Source organism: Nilaparvata lugens, chromosome 3 (assembly GCF_014356525.2).
Source record: "Nilaparvata lugens isolate BPH chromosome 3, ASM1435652v1, whole genome shotgun sequence".
Taxonomy (NCBI): Eukaryota; Metazoa; Arthropoda; class Insecta; order Hemiptera; family Delphacidae; genus Nilaparvata; species Nilaparvata lugens.
In genome coordinates, this window is record NC_052506.1 from 98,270,885 (window position 1) to 98,297,087 (window position 26,203).

General features: G+C 36.7%; 1 long non-coding RNA gene across 1 annotated transcript; it reads left to right on the forward strand.

Moving 5' to 3' along the window:
• The first annotated feature begins 11,375 nt into the window (after positions 1-11,375).
• On the forward strand, positions 11,376-25,795 carry LOC120350682. The gene is made up of 4 exons (XR_005570981.1): positions 11,376-11,388; positions 12,671-12,675; positions 18,352-18,354; positions 25,633-25,795. It is a non-coding gene; the product is annotated as an uncharacterized LOC120350682 (long non-coding RNA).
• The last annotated feature ends 408 nt before the right edge of the window (positions 25,796-26,203 follow it).

Consider the following 26,203-nt stretch of genomic DNA (forward strand, 5'->3'; position numbering starts at 1 on the left):
AAGTCGTACAAAAAATTCATTTTTCGAAAGAATTACTGGAATTGAAAGCTGGGAAAGAATGTACTTCTCATCTTCAACAACTGTCACCCTTTCTTGATCATGATATTATTCGTGTGGGTGGACGTTTACAAAATTCTGAGTTGAATTATGACAGCTGTCATCCGATTATATTACCGAAAAATGATCCATTGGTCACGCTTTTGATTGATTATTTTCATGAAAAGCACTGTCACGCTGGACCTCATTTATTGGCGTCTATTTTGAGACAAAAATATTGGATTTTATCAGCCCGTGTCCTTATAAGGAGTCATGTACGAAAATGTAACAAGTGTTTTCACTATCGTCCCACTCTTACACCGCCGAAAATGGGCAATCTGCCAGCCTGTAGAACTCTGTCGTCTAAACCATTCGTCCAATGTGGAGTTGATTATGGTGGACCCATTCGAATCACCATGGCCAGGCGTCGGAATCCTTTCATATTTAAATCGTACATTTGTCTTTTTGTCTGTATGGCAACTAAAGCCGTTCACATTGAATTAGTTTCGGACTTATCGACCCAAATGTTCTTATCAGCTTTTCGCCGTTTCCTTGCTCGACGAGGTCCTTGTAAGGTCATGTATTCCGATAATGGTACCAACTTCGTCGGCGCCTATGATGAGCTAATAAAATTGTCACGGATGCTGAACTCCAAGGAATATCAAAACCTGCTCCAGAATGAACTTGCTGATCATAGCATTGAGTGGAATTTCATCCCGCCAGGTTCACCTCACTTCGGCGGTCTTTGGGAGGCGAATATAAAATCAGTAAAGTCACACCTGTTTCGAGTTATTGGTAACCAGTTGTTGACTTACGAAGAATTGAACACTGTCTTAGTTCAAATTGAGGCTGTACTTAACTCACGCCCGTTATGTCAAATGAGCGCGGATCCGAGTGAACCCCTCGCCCTCACACCGGCTCATTTTCTCACTTTGACACCTCTTAAGTACCTTCCTATGTTAAATGTGGAAGATCGTCCAATGAATCGATTGGATCGGTTTGAATTAGTCAATCAAATGGTTCAGTCTTTCTGGAGTCGTTGGCGCAAAGAATACTTACATGAATTACAAACCCGTGTGAAATGGTGTAAGGATTCCACCCCTCTCACGGTTGGTACAATCGTCCTAGTGGATCAACCAAATGTCGCACCGTTGAAATGGCCTCTGGGGGTGATTGAGGAAGTATTTCCGGTGCTGACGGTGTCGTTCGAGTGGCTATGGTGCGGTGCGCCAATGGTCGCTTCAAAAGGCGGCTACAAAGTTGTATCCTTTGCCTACTCAATAATTTTCCTTTTGCATTTTTTGTTTTATTCTCGTTTTGTTTTATTTTTATTTCTTTCGTCGTTTATTCATTGTTTTTTCGTTTCTTTGTTCTCTAGCCTTGTCTGAAAATAGCTTTTCAGCCGGGGGGGGATGTTGGAGCCAGCTCTAGTTTTCATTTTTCGTTTTTGAATTGGACGCGCGCTCCTCGTTCAGTTCGTATTTCTTTCACTTGAGTGCGTCGCGCTCACTAGCCGGTAGGTTTTTTCTTTCAGTTCAGTCTCGCTTTGTAATAGCTTGCCTCGAGTCGGGATTGATATTATTCGTCGATCATTCCCAGAAGAAAATCGTTCTTCAAATTATTATTTTTTCGTTAATGTTAAATCGTACACCATAAACCTACGTTTGGAAGAGTGTTTGCCAAACTCCCTTTAGTTGAAAGTTTTAAACTATTATTTTTCGATTGGAAAGTTCACCGATCTATAGTCTTTAAAGACATTGTAAATATCTCGTCAGAAATATATGTGCAACGTTATATGATGGAAGCCGAATTTACCAACAGTAGATGACAATTAAGCTTGCCTTTTCACCATCCTTGATTCATCTCCTACCTCGGGGACACCTGAATACCTTACCTGGGAGTTGTAAGCTCAATAATATAAATATTACATTAGGTACTCTGCAGATTTTCGGTGAGTTGTTCTTTTATATATTCATTGCATGTACTTGTTTCTGTAGAGATATCACTTGTTTCTTTTCTATTCAATACAGTCCACTTTACATCAAAATTATATATTCCATAATGCATTTCCATAATTAAGAGGAAATATTTTGTTAATTTATTATTAATTCCACATTATTGAAAGACGATCCGGCAACAGAGCAAAGCGAGATAGAGATAGTGCTATCCGCTTTGTTGAATGATAGACAAGGATAGCAATACCATTGCTAATCAAACACATAGCACCGAACTCAAACAAAGCGATTCTAAAGTCTCAGATTATGACATTCAACAAAGTATCTACAATAGAATTGAACAATTTCGATGTTGTAAGCTGTCAGCTACCATCAAACTCTAACAAACCGGTCCTAAAGTCTCAGATTATACCATTCAACAAAGTATCCACTTGAATCAGACACCCTGTGAAAACAACCCTGTGTGAAAATAGGCTGCACAATTCTGAATGTTCAGAGATTAAGCCATCAAATCCAAAATCCTCTCTCAACTATTGGACAATGGGTCACGATCTCTACACAAATCTGACTCATTTTGACACGTAATCCTCGCGTTCGTGACTTATATCTGCGAGTTGGGATTAACAGCACACGGCTAAACAGAAATTTGCCAACTAAATATCCCGGCTCTATTGAGTTTCATTTCATAGGGTCAGTATTCCTTATAAATAGCAACAATGCTATCTATTCAAATGATGTTGACAGATAAAGTATTCAACTAATGTTGAGTGACTAAATGTGATGGAGTGAATGTCACGGTGGGGATTATAGAGGCTAGTTTGTTGAAGTCACAAAACGATTGTCCGGTTTATTGAGTGTGGGACTTGACTCTCGTTAATCCGGTGTGTTGGATTCTGGGGAGCATCAGCACAATATGATACAGTATCCACACTATATGATACAGTCAACTTATTACACAATACCATAATTTGATACAAAACTTCCAAACTATGGAAGAATTTTAAGTCGGTGTGTTGGATTCTCGGGAGCATCAACACAATATGATACAGTATCATTTCAACTCGTTACAGAACTTCCAAACCATGAATGAATTTTAAGTCGATGAGTTGGATTCTGGGGAGCATAAACACAGTATGATACAGTATCATCTCAACTTGAAACAGAACTTCCAAACTATGAATGAATTTTAAGTCGATGTGTTGGATTCTGAAGAGCATCAACACAATATGATACGAAGGGTACAGAGAAAGAACGATCATAGTCACGAAAACCAAATTTTTCAGGAGAGCCTTTTTAAACTTTAAAACGCTATGGCTTTAAAAATATTAAACTATACTTGCACAAACTTTTTTTTATTAACAACACACTTATATATAACTGTCTCCTATGTGTATCCGATTTTTTTGTTCACATTATGGTAAATGATCACAACTTTTTGTTAGGCTTGTATGGACTCTGATCGTTAGTTCTGTGTATTTCAAAACGGTTTTGGAAATAAAAATTACTGTAGTCCACAAATAACGATTTAATTTTTTTTGCTAAAGAACTAACAGTACAAAATTCGTAAAAATGATATTTCATTAGAAAATTTTCAAAAAACTACTAAACAAAAACTCAGTTTTATCCTTTTTAAGTTTACAAAAAACTGCATATTACAATGAAAGCAATCTTATAAGCCTAATGTCTCTTCATTTCAAGGTGTGCTTTTCTGCTTCGAATTGTATCTGGAAAAATACAAACATAATAGTAACCTTAAAAATTTACACACAAACGGTTTTGCCTATATATTTTTATTTCGAAGAATAAAAGTATGACTCACCATTAGAAGTCACTATCTCTTTCTGGAGTGTCGCCACCTGGATTTTTAACTGCTGCACCAATGACAGGGAGAGACTCGAAGAAGTCCTGGGCTTCTTGTCTGCAGAACTGCTTCAGAGATTGGAGATCCTTAAACTTTTCTTTTGACAGGGGGATGAGTTCATAATAAGATTGCTCTGGATGAACTTCTTGTAGATGATTGGGCTGTGGAATGACTTGTTGTCCACGAGTGTTTCTCTTATTTTTCTGTTTTTTAACTAACAAAGTGGATTCAAAAGCTCCATTGTAAGTTTCTCGATGTTGAACAGTTTGTGTGTTCTCTCGTTTAAAAATCAACTGCTTGATAGGTCGAGTCTCACTTGCAAATTTGGTAGCGTAGTTTCCTTTCAAAGCTTCCCCCAAGCTTTAAACATCTCAGACTTGCATTCAATTACTTGAAATGGGCTAGGCTTTATTCTAGCACTAGAGATCGCCTCCCTCCAGTCTTTTGAAGTTTCTGCAGGAGTTCTCTGATTTATTAAAGCAACATTTTTGTCGCACTCCATGTAGGAGTGTCCTCTGATAGGATAGGTAACTTGGACTTTGTCAAACCTTTTAAGAACAACAGTGACATAGTGTAAAAATCGAATAACAGTCCAGTTCTTGTTTTGGCCTCCACACGAGTCACAAAATATGTGGATTTCACGAACTTCGTTGCTCAAAACCTCAAAGAAAAAATGATAGAGCATGGAAACAACTTCATTACTTCCTTTCTTACCTACTGTTTGGTCGTATGTGTAAAATGTTGAGGAACTATCTGAGAGTACATGAACATTAAACATATAGAAGCTTAACTGTCTTTTATAGTATACTTCTCCTGTCGAAATATTAGGTATAGGGAGATTTTTGCCATAATCTAGTGTGATTGCCTCAAATTCTTTAACTTTTTGAGCTTGCTTTCTCGCCAACCTTTTTTCCTGTAAAAACTTTCAGCCTTTCTTTTATGTAGTTCATTTCAGTGTGCAGACATTTTAATTGGTCGTCTAACTGTTTTATCTCATTCATTCTGTCGTTTTTGACTTCAAAGTTTCAATGTTTGATTCCTGTGCTTTTTGAGCATCACACGTGCTGCACGTATCAGTTCGTGGGTACCCAAAAGAAAAGTTGTAATTTTCCACTGCATAAGATCAAAATTTTTCATAGGAAATTTCAATGCCAGCGTTCTTTTGTAGAAACAGACCTAGCAACTTCTTGTAGTTTAGATCTTCAGGAAGGTATATTCTTTTCGAGTCTTTCAAACTATAGTGAGCTTTACGACCCTTTAGTGATTTAAAAAACTCGTCCATTGCCACATACGTAGCATCTGGCAATTTGTTGTTCCCCTGTTTTGATGTTTCCCACGATTGTCCACGGGTGCTCTTCCAGTTGAAGCAAGAGAATTCTTAATCGTTTGGATACGGCGATTAGTTATACCAAATATGGATCTAAACCCATTGAAACAAACAGGAATGTCTTCAAGACAATCTTCCCTATTTACACGCACCTTGTAAGCATATGAAAAGTGATTCAAATTTGCATCTTGCTCATTTTTCCTTGGACGCCTACGTTTAACTGTATTCACACTAATCAAGCCTGCCAACAAAGAATTTTGGGAATTTCTATCTCCTAAATCGTTGAAATGACGAATCAGTGAATCACGTTCATTTTCAAAACATTTTCGAAACACTTCAAGCGTGTGCAGTGGCAGTCTCACCTGTTTCATAAGTGGTATCCCTCAGCTTCTTTGCTGCTTTAAACATACTTCCATGACTTTGTCTCTTTCTTGATTCACTAACATTCACATTACTCCCCCCCCTCACCATCACTACCATCAGCACTCATCACAGAAGACAGAAAAACACAACAGCACAAGTGAACAACTCACAGCAAACTGAAGATGAGTCATGCAAGCCTGTAGGGACAGGAATGCTACGCAAACAAAGCTGACTGGCCGGCTGGCGTCTGGACTCTGCCCGATAGTTCTGTGTTCACCAGTGACTCTGATCGTTAGTTCTGTGTATACCAATATTTCAATTGCATTTTGCTGGGACACTGAGCGTACTTCTCTGTATGAATTGCACGAGGCTATAGTGTCCTACTAAAAGAACCATATGGCACAAAAAAACCGTTTTTTTTAATTTTGGACTCTGATCGTTCTTTCTCTGTACCCTTCAATTTATTACAGTATCATCTCAATTGTTATAGAACTTCCAAACTATGAATGAATTTCAAGTCGGTGTGTTGAATTCCGGGAGGATCAACACAATATGATACAGTATCATCTCAACTTGATACAGAACTTCCAAAAACTAGAATGAATTTCAAGTCGGTGGTTGGATTCGGGGAGCATCAAAACAATACGATACAGTATCATCTCAACTTGATACAGAACTTCCAAACTATGAATGATTTTAAGTCGGTGTGTTGGATTCCGGGGAGCATCAACACAATACGATACAGTATCATCTCAACTAGATACAGAACTTCCAAACTATGAATGAATTTTAAGTCGGTGTGTTGGATTCTGGGGAGCATAATCAAATAGATACAGTATCATCTCAACTTGTTACAGATCTTCCAAACTATCAATGAATTTTAAGACGGTGTGTTGGATTCTGAGGAGCATCACACAATATGACACAGTATCATCTCAACTTGTTACAGATCTTCCAAACTATGAATGAATTTTAAGTCGGTGTGTTGGATTCTGGGGAGATTCAAACAATATGACGCAGTATCCACACAATATGGTATAGTCATATTGTCACACAACACCATAATTTGAAACAAATGCTTGGGGAGAATAATCAAATATGATACAGTATCATCTTAACTTGATACTCAAAACCATAGCCTGATACAAAACTTCGAAACTATGAATGAATTTCAAGTCTGTGTGTTGGATTTCGGGGAGCATCAGCACAATATGATACAGTATCCACACAATATCGATCAGTTGATTTATAACAGCGATCATTGATTATTTTGCATTTTTTGTGTACCAACTATAGTTACGTCTTATAATTATGTAATTTCAAACTGACGCTATCCATATTTGTACATGTCTAATGAATAAAGATTTTTCTATTCTGATATGATACAGTATCATCTCAACTTGTTACACAACACCATGATTTGATACAAAACCTCCAAACTATGAATGAATATTTCAGTTCGGTGTGTTGGATTCTGGGGAGCATCAGCACAATATGACACAGTATCATCTCAACATGATACAGTATCATCTAAACTTGATACAGTATCATCTCAACTTGATACACGACACAATAACTTGATACAAAACTTCAACTATGAATGAATTCTAATTCGGTGTGTTGGATTCTGAAGAGCATCAGCACAATATGACACAGTAGCATCTCAACTTGATACAGTATCATCTCAACTTGATACAGTATTATCTCAACTTGATACAGTATCATCTCAACTTGATACAGTATCATCTCAACTTGATACACAACATCATAAGAACTTGATACAAAACTTCCAAACTATGAATTAATATTTTAATTCGGTGTGTTGGATTCTGTGGAGCAACAGCACAATAATAATACAGTATCCAGTATGATACAGTATCAAAAATATGATCTATATAATACAGTATGATAATGATACAGTATCCACACAATATCGATCAGTGGATTCACAACAGCGATCATTGATTTTTTTGCATTTTATTTATGTACTAACTATAGTTAGGTCATAAGGTGCGTGCAGATTTACGCGCCGTGAACATGAGCAATTCACTTTTGATCAGCTGATGCCAAGCTTTTCATATCTGTATCTCACCGTTTCTGAAAAAAAAAGATATAATTAGCTGATCAAAAGTGAATTGCTCATGTTCGCAGCGCGTATATCTGTACGCACCTTTATATTATGTAATTTCAAACTGTCAATTCATAAATGTATTTGTACATATCTGATGAATAATGGTCTTTCTATTCTAATATCATACAGTATCATCTGAACTTGATACACAATACCATAATTTGATACAAAACTTCCAAACTATGAATGAATCTTATTTTTAATTCGGTGTGTTGGATTCTGAAGAGCATCACCACAATATGATACAGAATCATCTAAACGTAATACAGTATCATCTAAACTTGATACAGTATCATCCCATTTTGATACAGTATCATATCAACTTGATACAAAACTTCCAAACTATGAATGAATTATAAGTTGGTGTATTAGATTCTGTGGAGTCACATGACAACCTTCCCCTCTCCTCTCATCTGTGTGTCAATCTATTGTAGTGCGTAGTGTCTGTACAAGCTGTCTGTGTTAGTTCTATGACATGACATGCCCAATATATATATCACAAGTGGATACAGATCGTGACAAATACAGATATATACAGGTTTTGAGGTGAGGGAACGAGGACAGTACATTTCAGGGATTGAGGGACAGTGGTTAGTTGCCTCATCTGCCACCAGGGGTCACTCACTCATTATGATGGCTGTCATGTTGAACACTGAGACCATATCAATTATCGCCATTAGTTGCAGTGCAATGTTGCAATTAATCAGCTTGTCAGGTTGGTGGACATGTCTGTTATTAGTTGGGTACATGTCGACGTGTATTGACTGGATATTTTAGTGGCTGAGTGCATGTTGACGTGTATTCACTAGATAGTTTCAAGAATTAAGAATCAAGAGTGTTTTATTGTCATAAACAAAATAATTGCATTGACAAAAGTCACTTCATAAGGATACATTAACATTGATACTTTCTATACAAGTACACGTTATATATTGTAATATTACAAATAAAAAATCTGGTGTGGCGCACTCACACAACTTTCCTTGCCGTTATGAAAATTGATCACCTGACGCTAGTGTTCCCGCGCATCTCAAGTCTACTATTCAGTGATTTGAGCCAGCTGGTGACAGGGTAATAACGCTGGAGACACACATGAGGTCTGCTATCTCTTCATAGTGAATGATTTAATAGAATCAACAATAATTTGCAATTGAATAATCACATTTTCTCGAATTTAAAGCTTATTTTCAATTTCAGTGATCCGTGGTCTAGTGGATAGAGTGCTTGCGTAGCAGCATAGAGATCCCGGGTTCGAACCCCTCTCATTACCAAAAGTTTTTTAACCAGATCACTCCCGTGTTATCGGATGGGCACGTTAAACTGTCGGTCCGGCTGAAGTATGACAGTCGTAAGGCCCATTGGCGGCTTAATTATATATTCAGGCGGTGGAACATTCCCGAAAGGGAACTCCCCACCAACAAAAGCCATACGAATTTATTTTTATTTAATTTCAGGTGAAAATGTTACTGAACATTAATTGTAGAGATTTTCATGCTCAATCTACTCCACTTGATTTTTTTCGTTACAATTGTATCTAAAGCCTGATAATTGGAATCTAAAATCAACTTTGCATCGATGTAGTGAAGCTCCTGGAATTTCTACAGATATGTGACTTGTGGCAGTTGATAGAGCTTATCGATGACTATTTTAGGTATGAATTTGATCAAAATCGTTGGAGCCGTTTCCGAGAAAATCACGAAAAACCCTGTTTTTGACAACATTTTCGCCATTTTAGCCGCCATCTTGAATTGCATTTGATCGAAATTGTTCGTGTACACAGACGCACATACACTCATACACAGACAGACAGACACACACACACACACACACACACACACACACACACACACCACACACACACACACACCACACACACACACACACACACACACCAAAACCAATACCCAAAAACCAGTTTTTGGACACAGGGGACCTTGAAACGTATAGAAATTTAGAAATTGGGGTACCTTAATTTTTTTCGAAAGCAATACTTTCCTTACCTATGGTAATAGGCAAGGAAAGTAAAAATATAAATTGGCTACTTAAATTTGTTTGAGAGATAGACAAAAGCCTTTATTTTACACTTGAAACATTACAGGTTGTATTCATTGATATTATGTAACGGTAGAGATAGATAGGCTCAACTCACACTTACGCGACTCAGGTCGAGAAGAAACTCGACTCTAGTCGAGAGCATGTGCTTTCAAAATAATAGTGACAGTCTCGGAAACCAGAGTCGACTGGTCTGAGTGTCACCATTTGGAAACACATGCTCTCCACTAGAGTCGAGTCTCTTCTCAACTGAGCCGCGTAAGTGTGAGTTGAGCCTCACTCCTCCTTTAAACACGGACTTTTTCTATATTAGAGGAGTAATTTTCAAGGAGATGTATTGTAGAATGTACTTTCTGAAATTAAAATGAATTTGAGAGTCCATTAAGTTGGAAGGTATCAGGTATCAGATACGTTCCGGAACAATTTTTACCTTGTAGAATTGAATGTCATACTTGAATATTGATAAAAAAAATGTATTTAGAGCTGGAAAATGTGTAGTTTTTCATCTTGTGTACTGGAAACGAGAGTATAATAACAATATAGCTTTATTCGCATTCTCAAAAGAACAAAAGCCTCTCTTATGAGGTATATGTGGTTGGCAACGAATACAATATTTCAAGTATAACTAAAGTAGAATAATTAAACAACCTTCGACTTGGAGGGATATGCGGAGCGGAGAAATGTTGGGAGATATCAGCCAATTACAGTGCTAGAGTCATAGAAAGAAGCGCGGTTGCCAAGTTAACAATCAGACTCAGTCGATGCAGTGCTTTTAGAGAGGAAATGCGTATCATGAGATTTGAACACTCACTAATGAAGACTACAGAACGATGTCCACTTTAGCACGGCAACATCGCCGCCGCTGTACCCCTACACTTCATTCATTCATTTATTGTACAAAATACTACAATCATATATATTGACATGGAGGAGAACTTAGGCTGAGCCTGTACTATTTCTTTCCAAAATTTTGATAAAAAGTTAATGTTGTCTATCCCTCCAAGACGGTAATAGTTTTAATTCGGCTATACTTTGAATTGAATTTGAATTTATTACTCTTTGCATGTACAACAATAAAATTATTTGGCAATCGTCACATATTACAAAATAAATTACATATTACAAAAATAAAATCACAACAAAAAGTCATTCATGTCATAAAAACACTTATCAGCCAGCCAGACCTTCAATTTTTTCTTGAGCTGCAGTCTCTTGTCAATGTCCTTAAGATGGTGCGGCAGGGAGTTGATCATTTTTTGGCTCATGTGAATTGGATTTTTCTCGTAGAACGCTGTCCTATGTTGTTGTATTCGATAGGTGTTCCTTGAGCGCGTGTTATAATTGTGTAGGTCAGCACCTCTTGTCCACGTCGATGCATGCTTGAGACATGCTTGAGACTTGCAGTGTAGGGCGTGAAGTTTTGGATCTACTCTTGAGAGGTAACACTCGACATTTTCAGTTTCATATAAAGTATTGATGAAATAAGTAATGGGAAATTGAAAACGTCAATTATTCTTCATGTTGTACTTGCTCAACTGGAACTTGTACAAACCGAAATTGATCGACTTGAGGCGTATGCACAATGCCAGTTTAAACAGAATTTTATTTTAAACTGGATTAGGTCCACATCAAATCTCATTCGTTATCAGGATATTCATTATGAGTAAGCCACCAGCTGATTAATTCATTTTAAGCTCTGTCTGGGCAAACGGACCTTAGAATAAAATCCTTTCCAACTTAAAGTTAAATTTAAACTGAAAATTGATCGAATCCACAACATGAGATACTTTTCCACTGATCTGAAACTTAAACTGAAAATTAATCGACTCCACATGAAATACTTCTCATCTGAACTGAAACTTTAACTGAAAATTGATGAACTCCACATGAAATACTTTTCAACTAAACTGAAACTTTAACTGAATACTGATAGTCTCCACATAATGAAATACTTTTCAACTAAACTGAATACTGATCGATTCACATGAAATACTTTTCAACTGAACTGAAACTTAAACTGAATACTGATCGACTCCACATGAAATACTTTTCAACTGAACTGAAACTTAAACTGAATACAGATAGACTCCACATCATGAAATATTTTTCAACTGATCTGAAACTTAAACTGGGAATTAATCGACTCCAAATTATGAAATACTTTTCAACAGAAACATAAACTGAGAATTGATCAACTTCACATGAAATACTTTTCAAAATTATACCTTCCAAGAAAGAGGAGATCGAACGGTAATTCATCAGCTATTAATTTTTCAAAATAAGAGTCCACAAATTACATGCTACTCCAAACTTTGTACGGATCATTTCATCAAAGATTCAAAATATCACATGATTCGACGATCCATCCACAAGCAATCTTGAAACTAGAATTAATAATTCAACCATAAACATACACCGCAGTGTCCCATTTTAGCTCGAGGCCCTAGAGCTTCCTGCTTGCAACTTATATTGTTATTAAATTTATACGCAGAAAAACACCCCCAGCTACAGAGAGAGATTCACTTTAAACTGACAGCATAGGTTGAATGGGGTGCGTTAATGTAGTATTCATGAGGATGCTGTCACGATACAACCACGTTGAATATTTTCCCAACACACGTGTTCATCCCGGCTGTTGAGAAACCTTATTATAGCGAAGTCCACGTTATAATGGCAGTGTTTGATTAGCAATGGTATTGCCAACCGTGTCTATCATTCAACAAAGCGGATAGCGCTATCTCTTTCTTGCTTTGCTCTGTTGCCAGATCGTCTTTTAACAATGTAGAAATTTAAATAATAATAAAATATTCGATTCCAATTATGCTGCCCTACTAAACAAGAACGTAGTATCTACTGAAGTAGCCAACTGAGAAAAATGAGCTCACAGTTTGAATTGAGTTTGAAACAACTAAAAAGGTTTTACCTTATACTGTGGATGTATATAGATATAGTCTACATAAAAGATTATTTTAACAGTAAAAATTCACAAAAAATATGTTAGGGCATTTAAGAAGCAGACACTGCGTTTTTACCGGGCAATAGCATCTCTTTAATCACAAGTGGGCTAAGCAAAAATGCAGTACTGCGTTTTTCTCTAGTAAAAACCACCAACATTTCATTCCAATACTTTATTAAAAATGCAGTACTACGTTTTTCCTTGGTATAAGCCACCAAAATTATACCAACACATTGTAAAAATGCAGTACAGTCAATTAATTTTTGTTGAAACAGAATAGATATAATTATATCATGGAGAAAGGCAAACTTTATCATCACTGATGAATCTTTTCTTTATAGTTTAAGCTGTGTTACACACTGTCAGTTACTGCAAATATCATATGGTCGCCTCTAATATACTAAGCAAGAACGCAGTAAGTAATTAACAACACAATGGACACTGCCTTCTGCACTGAAGTTTCATGGTGCCTGTGATCGGAATGACTGTGACTGTGAGGTCGTTGGTCAGACCAATGCCATTAAATATTTAGGTGTGATTGTTGATGAAAAGCTTAACTGGTCTCAGCATATATCTATCATAAAAAATTATCTGTTACTCGTCCTGCGAAAATTCTATTTCTTGAATAAATTTCTCCCTTTAAATGTTCTTAGGCAGTTATATATTGCATTTGTTGATCCAAAAATAAGTTATGGTATTAATTGTTGGGGCTCCACCTATATTTGTCACTTGAAGCCATTGATAACGGTGCAGAACTCGATAGTCCGTGTTATAAATAGAAAGGGTAGATATGAACATTCTTTTCCTCTATTTCAGTGCCTTGAATGTTTGCCTCTTAGATATATGTATGTGTTTAAGGTCCTGTATATGTTCTTTGTAATGTCTGGAAATGGTGGTCATACATTGCTCAGGGATGTTCCCAGCTATCAAACTAGGAGAGTGACAGCTGATTTACTGAGACTTCCAAATCGTATACCACTTGTTTCCAGAAATCGTTTGTATTTCTTGGCCCCAAGTTTTTTAATAACATCCAATTGAAATCAAGAGGGTTCAAAATCAACTTGTTTTCAAAAAAGAATTATTATATGGCTCAGAGGTCTTATGCCTGACCATTTAGAATCCCTATTTAATGTTATTTCGTAGTTTAAATGTAATATAGGTGGCTGGCAATAAGCATTTGTAAGATGAGCTGTTATTGGAAAGTGTGCAAGGTGAGTGAATGTGAGAGTGAATGGTTGCTATTCTTTTCTTTCTCTTTTCTTTTTCATTCTCCTTCTATTCATGCATTTAAAATTAGTTGAAGTGATATTCATGCTGCTTGCAAACGTGGAGTATTGTATACTTCCAGCAGGTAGTATTTTTTATTCCAATTCACAAATTTACCGTATTTCTAATAAAGCATACCAGTATTTATTTTATTAATCTCCCATTGATTATTTTTTATCTTACTGAGCTGTGTGTTTTGTTTTTCTTATTGATTCTGAATGTGAATATTGTGAGTTGAATAAATAAAATTTGAATTTGAAAGTGAGATTTGATCTGAGCTGTAGATACTGCATTCTTGCTTAGTACATTGAAAATACTGCGTTTTTGCTTAGTAAAAAAAGAAATATCATGTAGATACTGCGTGTTTTATGTCATTATTTCTTGAACAAAAGGAAATACTGCGTTCTTGTTTAGTTCAATAGATAGAGCTCGTTGAGCTGAGAATTTTGATATATTATATAACTCATTTTGTGAAAATTTTGTAGATACTGCGTTTTTGCTTAGTGGGGCAGTATGAAAATTCATCATGAAATTAATGAAAAATTAATTTCTTGCTTAATAAAATATAATTGACTATTTCAAACTGGATTGAACAGTTAATATTACATTAATAAACCTGTATCAGCTACCGTCTATAGAAGGCATTGACAAGACAGAGGATTGACAACGTTGTCACCTATTTTTCTCCACTGCCATTATAACGTGGACCTCACTATAGATTATTCTATTCTACTGGAAGATACATACCCGTTACATATTTTTCCAGCACACGCGTTCATCCTATATTGTTTTATTCTATACCGGCAGTAATTTGATAGCGAAATTTTTGTGCGGGGGGAGATCGTGGGAGTTTTGGTTGAAGTTAGGGGTGAGAGGGGATGGTACAGCATCCCTTTTAGGATAGGGGGTGGGGTTAATGAACCCCAGACCTCCCACGTTTCGAGAAAATATGGGAGTGATCGGTTGGGTCGCGTGGCGCTCCCTTGCCTCGCTAAGCACTTTTCAAAGAGCAACTGTTTTGGTGCCGAAACAAAAACCAGAAATAATAGCAGAGTAAACACAGTTTAAGCATGAAATATGATAATAGCAACGGGTGTATCTTTTGGAATTGCGAAGGGTGCTTGATTACAGATCGGTCGCCCTGTTTGGGGTGGACCCCAGGGCCATGAAGCACGGGTGGATAAAGTAACGGTTCCCACACACTGTACAGTGATGTCCCTTGAGAGAGGCGGTGCATTCTCACGCGCGACGGTCATAGAGCCTCTGTGAAACGGAGTGGAAATGGTTGTGTGAATTTTCCCTTCTACTTATGATGTTCTGAGGCCTAAAATTTTAAAATCCTGTTACTATATTCGGGAAGCTTGCAAGGAGAGAATAAAGTTGGCCCCGGGCTGGGCCCGACTCACTAAAATGCAGCGGTTTTATCGAAAACTGTCAGCTGTTTTATTAAAACAAGTGGAAAGCCGAGATAAATAGTTCAAGTTGCTGACAGCTGATGTGTAATTTGTAATGACAGATCAACACACGTTTCTTTCCTATGCACTTTCAATGTTATCCTGTTATACCCTCGAAAAGGACGAAGGTGTGAATAGATCCTGATAACCAATGTTCTTCACCTGTATAATGGTTCAAAGAATATGTGTTGATAATATTTGAAGTTGATAAATGGAAGCGATCGTGAGTTATAGTCGACATACAAACTCACAAACGAACAACGAATCGAGTCTCTAGTTGAGAGTAGGAACTCGTTGCGGTCGTTCAAAAATGTATAGTTTCTTTGAATCAATTTTGCTTTAAACAATTATATGAAGGAATATTGCGGGAGTTAAATGTTGCAAGATTAGAGAAAGATAGTCGTGATTTTGAATATTGATCATGGAAATTATTCATTTTCATGTCATCAAGCAATCATTAGCTCTGGAATTAGAGAGTAATATGAACGAAATGAATGAATGAATATTGTATGAAATATTGTGAATGTGATCATGATTATTATGATAAGAATTGCTAAAGCAGTTGACCAATAAATTATAGGTAATAATTGTTCAATTTATCTTATACTTTCATATATATATATATATATATAATAGATTAAATCACCCACAACTTGTGAATTACTGTATTCAGTACATCATCTGTTTCTCAAGGTAGCCCACTCATGATGAAATTTCATGGATTTTGATTTATTATAATAATACTGAATTCACGGAGGAAGTATCTCTATTGTTTTCTCCAATACTCTACTCAGGCCCGGTTGCACAAAAGTCGGTTAAATTTTAATCGTGGTTAATTCCACAATAACCAATCAGAGAAGCCGTCTCATCAAAAAAGCCTTCTCTGATTGGTTCTCGTAAAACTAATCACAGTTAAATTTAACTACCTTTTTACAACCAAGCCTGCGTAGAGTATTGGAGAAAGCAATAGAGATACTCCCTCCGTAAACTCAGACAAAACTAGAATATTCCAAGGAAATTTGGGGGGGAAGAATGATCGAAGAGGTGGAAAAAGTGCAGCGTTTCTTCCTCAAGAAAGTGTTCAACCTACCTATGTGGACTCCGAACTACTGTCTCTATCTTGAGACCCAGGCGGTTCCACTGCTTGTCAATACATTGAAGCTTCATATCAAGTTCTTGCAGAGGAGTATGAAGCTGCCTACCCACAGATATCCTCGTGTTTTATTGGAGAAGATCATTGAGAAGAAACTGTTCATATACAACGACTGGTTGAGTCTACAGGATATGTATGGAGTCTCTGCATCGGATCTGATCACATGTCATGTACCATCAGTGCTGGCCAGAGTGGCCGATGAACTTCAGTCAGGATTTAGGAGAAACTGCAGGAAAGTAGGAGATGTACCCAGAATTGGCACCCTTCACAGACTACGTCCATGAGCTGACCGACTTCACTCTTATTAAATGGTTTATGAAGGCAAGGACGGAGTTAGTCCAACTCAATAAATATTCTCACAGCCAGGCGGTGAAACTTTGCTCTCTGTGTAGCCTAAAAGAGGAAGAGGACATAATTCATTTCGTCGTCAGGTGTCCGGTTCTGGCGGAGATACGACATCAACACTTTGGAAGGAGTCTCTTGCTCGACGCCGAATTGAAGACTCACCTTGACGGGAAGAATTGGAGGATTGTGGGAAGGTACTGTAGGGATGCATGGAAGTACAGATACTTCATGATCCAGGAGTTTAATTATTGAACTGATTTAAAAACTCTGAACTGAATTGAAATTCTGATTAGATTATGGTGGTCAAATAAAGTATTTATCAACTCCCACAGACGGCGATATGCCATGGGGAATAAGCCAACATTTTGTCTGTACCTGTTTATTTAATGTGATGAATATTTATTATTGTTAATATTTATATTGTTTAATATTGTTAATAATTACTATCTAATGTTTATTACGCAGGCAATTGTTCAATAAAGGCCTTTATTTATTTTATTTATTTCCAAGGAAATTTTTTTTTAAATCTGCTCATCTCATTTTCAATTCTTGGAAAATCTCTAAGAATGTTCTTTTTTGTACCTCTTCATTCAGTTCGAGTGAATGGGGAGGGATCATAAATTTTAATTTTCAAAAAATCTCGAAGAATTTTCCCTTTTCCGTCGCTAACACGGCCCAAGTGATTGTGGATGGATGATAAATTTTAATTTTAAAAATGTCTTAAAGAACCTTTCGTCTTCTATCCCTCAACTGAGTGGATAGGGAGGATGATTAGCTAAGAGTGCTGTGAGAATTTTCATTAGTTCCCGTAGCACACCTGAGCTCCAAGTCAAAGAGTCTGCACCCAGTTAAGATTTCACGAGCTAAAATCTCCAGAACTTTCGCTCTATACCACTATCTCCCTTTATTTCTTCACCTCTTGCTCTCTCTCACTGCCTCTGCCTCTCTCTCTCTCCACCTCGTCTCTCTCTCACTCTTCTCCTTCCTCGTAGCCATTTTGAGTTGCCATTATCTCTCCATTAAAGGCACACTCAGTGTCACTTGCTGAAGAAGGTAAGGCCTCCATTGCACCCCCTTATGTCGGATTAACACAGCCTAATCGAATACTGCACTTGTTTACTACCTTTTCAAATTTAATAGCTAGGAATCAAGGCTGATACCATAGATTGGAGGTGGAAGTTAGATTGCTTATGTTATTTTGAAATTTATATGAGGATTAGGTTATTTTATTACTCAGTCATTTTTTTCCTATTTTTTCTAAGTAGCAATAAATTTGTGGCTTTTAATAATTTCTTAGTATTTTTATTTAATCAGTCATTCTCCATATAAATTTTATAGTGAATTCTTGGTGAAGATTTATCTACAATTTCTTATTTTTAAATATTCAATCAGTTGTTACTATGTATCGGGAAGAGAAATTCAGATAGAACGCAACTTTAGCATGTTCAATAGTTGGTAGGATTAGGTCAATATTGCTTGACCTAATATTGCTTAGGTCAATATCAGTGGTTCTGTGAACAGTAGACCTCACGCAGTATTCTCATCCACAAGTACCTGATTGAAACTATAGACCTTATGGAAATACAGCAATAGACTGGCTTCTCCACACATCTGTGTAATCACTTGTCAGCTGATTTATGATGAATAATTTTATAGTCTGATTTTTACACTAATATTGGCGTATGAAGGAGCTCCTTCTTCCTCTTATTTTATCCTTGAAATGCAAAATTTCCAAAAACCTTGTATATACGTCGACGCGCAATTAAAAAAGGAACATACCTGTCAAATTTCATGAAAATTAATTGCCACGTTTCGCCGTGAATGCGCAACATATAAATATATAACATTCATACATTCAAACATATGAACATTCAAACATTTAAACATTTAAACCTTGAGAGAAATGCCAAACCGTCGACTTGAATCTTAGACCTCACTGCGCTCGGTCAATTATACATTGTCAGTAATTTGTAGGTTACCTCAGAGAGAATAGTATACTTGGAGCTGGTTGCACAAAAGCCTGTTAAATTTTAATCGTGATTAATTCCACGAGAACCATTCAGAAAAGCCGTTTTATCAAAAAGGCCTTTTGTTTCAATTTTTGGTTAAAATTTAACCGGTTTTTCTGCTACTGGGCATTGGAATAGAATACTAGGATATTCTCTGGGTACCTATTCTAGGTTTATCTCTGGTTGAATGGAAGAAAGGAATGGAATCAACAGCAGACACTTATCAATGCATTTTTGTATGTTAAGTTTTTGAATGTCTGTTGACATTGAATACGGTATCTAATATTGAGATGAACATTTTAAAAATGAACATTTTTGTTAAAAATTGGCTTCTTCAATTGTTAATTTCATCATACTAACACAACCACTAATACAGGTACACAAATAGTTTCGATCTCTATCACACACATTCTCACCTCTTTTCTCTTACTCTACCACACACACACACAACTCCACCCTCCAAACGCGTGGCGCGGCGCTCTGGTAGCCACAAAACGCTGTCTCGACATTTTGATTGATTAAAACAACGTGCGCTCACCGCCCCGCAAACCCCGCTACTGAAAAAAACGCGGTCAAAAACAACACACGTGGCGTGTCCATCAATAGAGTGGCGATGATAATAATTATTACTAGCGCATCTCCATTCGACCGTACAACCAGTTCATTAAACACATGTGTTCTGGGTCTCCATACGAGTGCATATGGTTTGGGAAAGAGTCGAAAGAAATCGAAGCAAAAAACAACGGAGTCATTATTGGATACATGTAGCCTAAGTGGCTATAGTGAGATTGGGTGACATCACAGAGAAAATAAGATATCCCAAGGTTTGTAGAATATTCATTCTAAGTACGGTTGTTTCTATGGAAGTTTTGTATCAAATTATGATGTTGTGTATCAAGTTGAGATGATACTGTATCATATCATAGAGAAACAATAGCGTAAGTAGATATCCCATGGTATAGGGCGTTTATGTCGCAACTTTTACTGTTATCTCAAGCCGATTACTGTCGATTATTGTCGATTTTTACTGTTTTGACCAAGTAAGAGTGTATGGACGTCACAATATGAGGGACTACCAACGTCATAAAGCTTCACAGGGAAGAACTACGTGGACTATCAGCTTGAGATAACAGTAAAAGTTGCGACATAAACGCCCTATACCATGGGATAATTATCCACTTATGCTATTGTTTCTCTATGATCATATTTTGTTGATCCTATATCATGTTTGATGATACTGTATCATGTTTTCTAATACTTTATCATTTTGTGGTGATACTGTATCATTTATGATGATAAGCATAAGACGATATCCCATGGTATAAATCGTTTATGTTCCAATTTCTAAGTCGATTTTTGTTAACTCAAGCCGATTACTGTCGACTACTGCCTATTATTACTGTGCTTTTGGGGTGAGAGTGTAAGAATGGCACAGTATGAGAGACTATCAGCGTCACATAGCTTTACCAAAAACAACTACTAGGACTTTCGGCTTCAGTTAACAGTGGAATTTGGGATTACTGTCGATTACTGTATTATCATAGAGTAAAGATACTGTTCGAGTATTACTGTCGACTACTGTCTATTATTATTGTGTAGTTGGGGTGAGAGTGTAAGAATGGCACAGTATGAGAGACTATCAGCGTCACGTAGCTTCCCCAAAAACACTACTGGGATTTTCGGCTTGAGTTAACAGTGGAATTTGGATTAGTGTCGACTACTGTCTATTATCGTAGAGTGAAGATACTGTTTAAGTATTACTGTCGACTACTGTCTATTATTAGTGTCTTGTTGGGGTGAGAGTATAAGAATGGCACAGTATAAGAAACTATCAGCGTCACATAGCTTCACACAACTACTAGGACTTTCGGCTTCAGTTATCAGTGGAATTTGGGATTACTGTCGTCTACTGGCTATTATCATACAGTAAAGATACTGTTTAAGTATCAGTTGTTTCTGCTATTATAACTGTGCTATAGGGGTAAGAGTGTAAGAATGGCACAGTATGAGAGACTACCAGCGTCACATAGCTTCACCAGAGACAACTACTAGGACTTTCGACTTCAGTTGACAATGGAATTTGGGATTACTTTCGACTACTGTCTATTATCATAGAGTAAGATACTGTTTAAGTATCAGTTTTTCTGCTATTATTACCTATTATTACTATGTTATAGGGGTAAGAGTGTAACAATGACACAGTAGAAGAGGCTACCAGCATCACATAAATTCACGAAAAAAGAAATACTAGGACTTTCGGCTTGAGTTAACAGTGGAATTTGGAATTTAACGCCCTATACCATGGAATATCTTCTCATGCTATCTTTTTTCTATAATTATTATGGTATCAGCACATATGATACAGTATCAACACAATATGATACAGTATCATCTCAACTTGATACACAACAACATGAGGCTATAAATTATAAATTGTCCTGAAGCTTATGTATGAATAGGAGGACAGTAAAATAGAGATTCTAAAAGTCAGAGTAACTTTGCTCACTGAAGACTTACTACAGTTCGTAGTAAAACGATTGGAAGACTTGAAAGATCTTGAAGAAGAATTAATGTGAACTGAGCTATATTATTATGAATTGTCTAAGAGATTATAAATGAGAAGAGAGCAAAATGAAGATTCTAGAAATCAGAGTAATTTTTATTACTGAAGACTTACTACAGTTCGTAGTTTATGAAACGGTTGGAGGACTCGAAGATCTCGAATGGACAATGTGAATGAAGCTATTGTTATTATGAGTTTGATAAGGCTCAACTCACACTTACGCGACTCAAGTCGAAAAGAGACTGCGACTCTAGTCTCTTCTCGACGCAGCATGTGTTTTCTAATGGTGACCAGTCGACTCTAGTCTCTGCGACCTCACGACTGTGAGACTGAGTCGAGGGTCGACTCGACATGTTGGTCGATCCTCGACTTGAGTTGCACAGTACCGTGCTTTTAATGAAAGTAAGGTCATTATGGAAGTGATGTTTTATCATTTTAGATAAGACAATAATACGATACAATAATTTTATTTGACAATTTCTCAGTCTTTTTCATTCAACAATAATACGAATCAGATAAGACAATATATTCATAATAATTACTATAAAATTGTTACATGCGCAGAAGTGAAGATTAAATCTCATATTTCTAATAATGTGAGGTTAGAAAATGGAGTTGTCATGGAACTGAAGTAGTGACAATGAGCAAGAATGTCGTAAGGTTGAGACTGGAGTATCCTCGTCTGGAGTCGTACGATTCGAGTCGAGGTAGTGTGATTTGAGTCTAAAAGATGAGTACAGCAGAATGGAGAACACAATAAAAAGATGGAGAAGAAGAAGACTGTAACTTATACTTGTTGATTAAAGAATTCAATGATGGATGGGAGACTGAAGATTACTGTAAAATATAGGTTGGATCGTGTACTTATCACAGTAAACAATGACAAGTGACTCCGCCCAGTCCATTATCACCTATACAGAGGGCACGCGGCCTCAGGGTCCCTCAGACCACCGCGCGAGGGTCCCCAGGTCTGGCACCGCCGGAACATTACGTGCCAATCATTGCCGATTGATGAGAAATCTGTCAAACGCGGTGCACGTGTCAGACACGCGGGTCACACACGTGTTACACGTGTCTGTGTGGAGACCAAAGTACATTCATCTAGTACCGTTTTATAATCGAAGTAGCAACATATAGTGGATTATAATAGAAGTAGCAACAATGTATTGTTATAGCCAAGTATATATCACAAAGTAGGAGAACATTCTCTGGAACAACTAGGAGAACATTCTCCTCTTCTCTGTGTATATATACAACTAGCAGGAAACCCGTGCTCCGCAAAGGTCTATTTTAAAACATGACAAACTGTTAACTTGATGTAATGAAACCTTAAAGAGTTGAAAATGAGCCTACAACCATCCTCGGTTAACTAAGAATCTATATGCAAAATTTCAAGTTAATTTCAGTCCAGTAGTTTAGACGTGATGATGCGTCAAACATATTTTCCTATCCCGCACTTGTATAGGCAAGTTCTTTCCTTTATTATAGTATAGATTTCTTCAACTTGGTACTAACATAATGAAGTGAACTCAATTTTTGTTTAAAAACCTTCCTCAACTTAATGCCAACCTGAAAAAATTGGAGTGGTTATTAATTTAGCCACCAATTTAGCCATCGCTGTTTCGAAGAGTTAAGCTGCATTCACAACAGAGTTAATAACAAAATGTTAAGAACTCAATCAGTGCTTATTTGTAAAAAATATAAATGAATAAATAATAAAATAAATATTATCTAATAAAAAAAATACTTATAGATTATATTAGATTGAACATATACTAGTAGCTCTGTGAACAGTAGACCTCACGCAGTATTCTCATCCACAAGTACCTGATTGAAACTATAGACCTTATGGAAATACAGCAATAGACTGGCTTTTCCACACATCTGTGTAATCACTTGTCAGCTGATTCATGATGAATAATTCTATAGTCTGATTTTTACTCCAATATTGGCGTAAGAAGGAGGCTCCTTTTTCCTTATTATCCTTGAAATGCAAAATTTCCAAAAACCTTGTATATACATCGACGTGCAATTAAAGAAGGAACATACCTGTCAAATTTCATGAAAATCTATTACCGCGTTTCGCCGTAAATGCGCAACATAAAAACATATAAACATATCAACATTTGAACATTAAGAGAAATGCCAAAACGTCGACTTGAATCTTAGACCTCACTTCGCTCGGTAAATAACTTTGGTGTAAACCAAGCTTCAGTCTCTCTGGGTTATATCAAAGTAGTTCTATATTAACAAATGTACTTTTCAATTATAATGTATTCCTGTCTCAAGAATTAAATTTGAAAATTAATTTAAAAAAATCCAAAAGGAAATTTGAAATTTGGGCTGCTAGTTGCACGAGATTGACATTTTTAGAATCTATTTGCAAAATTTGGATATCTAAATCATTCCCGTTTTTCCGGTATGCAATCCACAAGTTAACATGCTTTGATGCGAACAAGCACAACCCTACTCTCTCTTATTATATAGATATCGGAAATACAGTAATAGGGGCAACATTGCTGCAACAACAATGGTGGAGTGTGTATGAGGGCTGAGGGTTGCTAGGGCAGGAAGGAAGATGCAACAGTGAAAAACGGTGCCACAAGGCACGGGTCTTTGTTGTTATTATGTTGCAAATGGTTGTTATCACAATAGAAGCTGTTGTTATCATCTGATTGGTTATTGTTGGTCTCTTGTCTATTTTTCTGAACATCTTCCCTCTTTTTCTATGTATAACATGTTGATTTTCTTCTTCGACTGTGTTGTCAAATTGTATAATTCCAGTCGCTTGCATGAAAAGATTGAAATTTTGCACAATTTGCCGACACGTATATATTTTTCAAGTTTCAACTTGTTTTTATTCAGAGTACTAAATTATTGTCATCCATACTAAAGTGAAGTCCACATTATAATGGCAGTGTTTGATTAGCAATGGTATTGCTATCCTTGTCTATCATTCAACAAATCGGATAGCGCTATCTCTTCTCGCTTTGCTCTGTTGCCAGATCGTCTTTTAACAATGTTGAATTGTTGATTAATCAACAAAATATTTCATTTCAATTATGAAATTATTGAAAAATATATAATGTCTTGCTTAATAAATTAAATTTATCATTTCAAATGAGAGTGAACTTTTAATATTACATCAATAAACCTGTATCAGCTACCGTCTATAGAAGACATTGGCAAGACAGAGGATCGGCAACGTTGTTCTCCTATCTTTCTCCACTGCCATTAACGTGGACCTCACTATAATAATTATAATAAGAATTGAACTGGCTTGTACTTGTACACGTACGGGATAGGAAAATTATGTTGGACGCATCGTCACGTCTGAACTACTGGACTGTTTAACTTAAAATTCTGCATATTATAGATTCCAAGGATATTCTGACCAAGGATGGTTATAGGCCTATTTTCAATTCTTCAAGATTTCATCACAAGTTTTCAGTTTGTCTAGTTTCAAAATAGACCCTTGCGGAGCACGGGTTACCCGTTAGTAAAGAATAAAGCAGTTTGTCAATCTTATTGTCCAACTAACTCGATTTGTTCAATGGTTCAAAGAATATGTGTTAATGAATTTAGTCATATTGTTAAAAGCATTCGAGAGTTATCGTCGAATATATTAATATACACATACCCACAAAGGGACAACGACTTGAGTCTCAAATCAAAAGAAGAAACTCGGAACGCTTGTACAATTATCTACTGTTTTATCAGTGGTAATCATCATGGAAAAATCTGGAGGTTGCCACAGAATAAACTCTAAAAACTTTATTTATTGTTTTTTTTTTCAAATTAACTTTAATCTGTGGCAACTCATTATCTCGATAAATGTGATATAGATGGATGAAAGGCGAGGAAAGAGATGGGTGTAAAAATAGGATTAGAAAAATACACAAAACGCATATGGATAAAAATAATTTAAAACTGAAAATTTTGTGAAGTGAACTACAACAAGACATTACCTATTTTAGAATATGTGTAACCTTATCTAAATTTGGGAGAGGAAAGCTGGAGGAAGACTTTGGAGGAAAGGGGACTGAAAATCAGCCGATCAAAAACAGAGTACATGATATTGGGAAACAATGATGGGCTACCCTTACAGATTGAAGGAAACTAACTCCAACCAGTTGCAAGTTTTAAGTACCTGGGTTCAAGTGTACAGAGAGATGGAGGGCTTGATGTAGAAATACAGCATAGAATAAATTGTGGATTGATGAACTGGAGAAAAATGAGTGGTGTTCTTTGTGATAAGAGAGTGAATTGTCAAATGAAGGGAAAAGTGTATAGATCAGTTGTGAGGCCAGCTATGCTGTATGGAACAGAAACATGGCCCATCTCAAAGAAACAGGAACGAAAGATGGAAGTGACTGAGATGAGAATGTTAAGATGGATGTGTGGGATTACTAGAAGAGATAAAATGAGAAATGAATTGATCAGAGGCACAGTAAAATTTGGACCACTGGGAAAGAAAATGCAGGAGACAAGGATGAGGTGGTTTGGCCATGTGCAGCGACGGGAGGAGGATTATGTTGGACAGGATTTGGTTTTGGATGGTGTGAGAGGACGAGGTAGACCTAGGATGAGGTGGGGAGATAGAATAGCGGCTGACTTGCGGGAGAGTGGTTAGAAGAGAGAGCAAGCATTGGATAGGGCTTTGTGGAGAGGCAGACTAAGAGGAAGGAATGCAGACCCCATTCAAATGGGATAAGGCACAGCAAAACAAGAA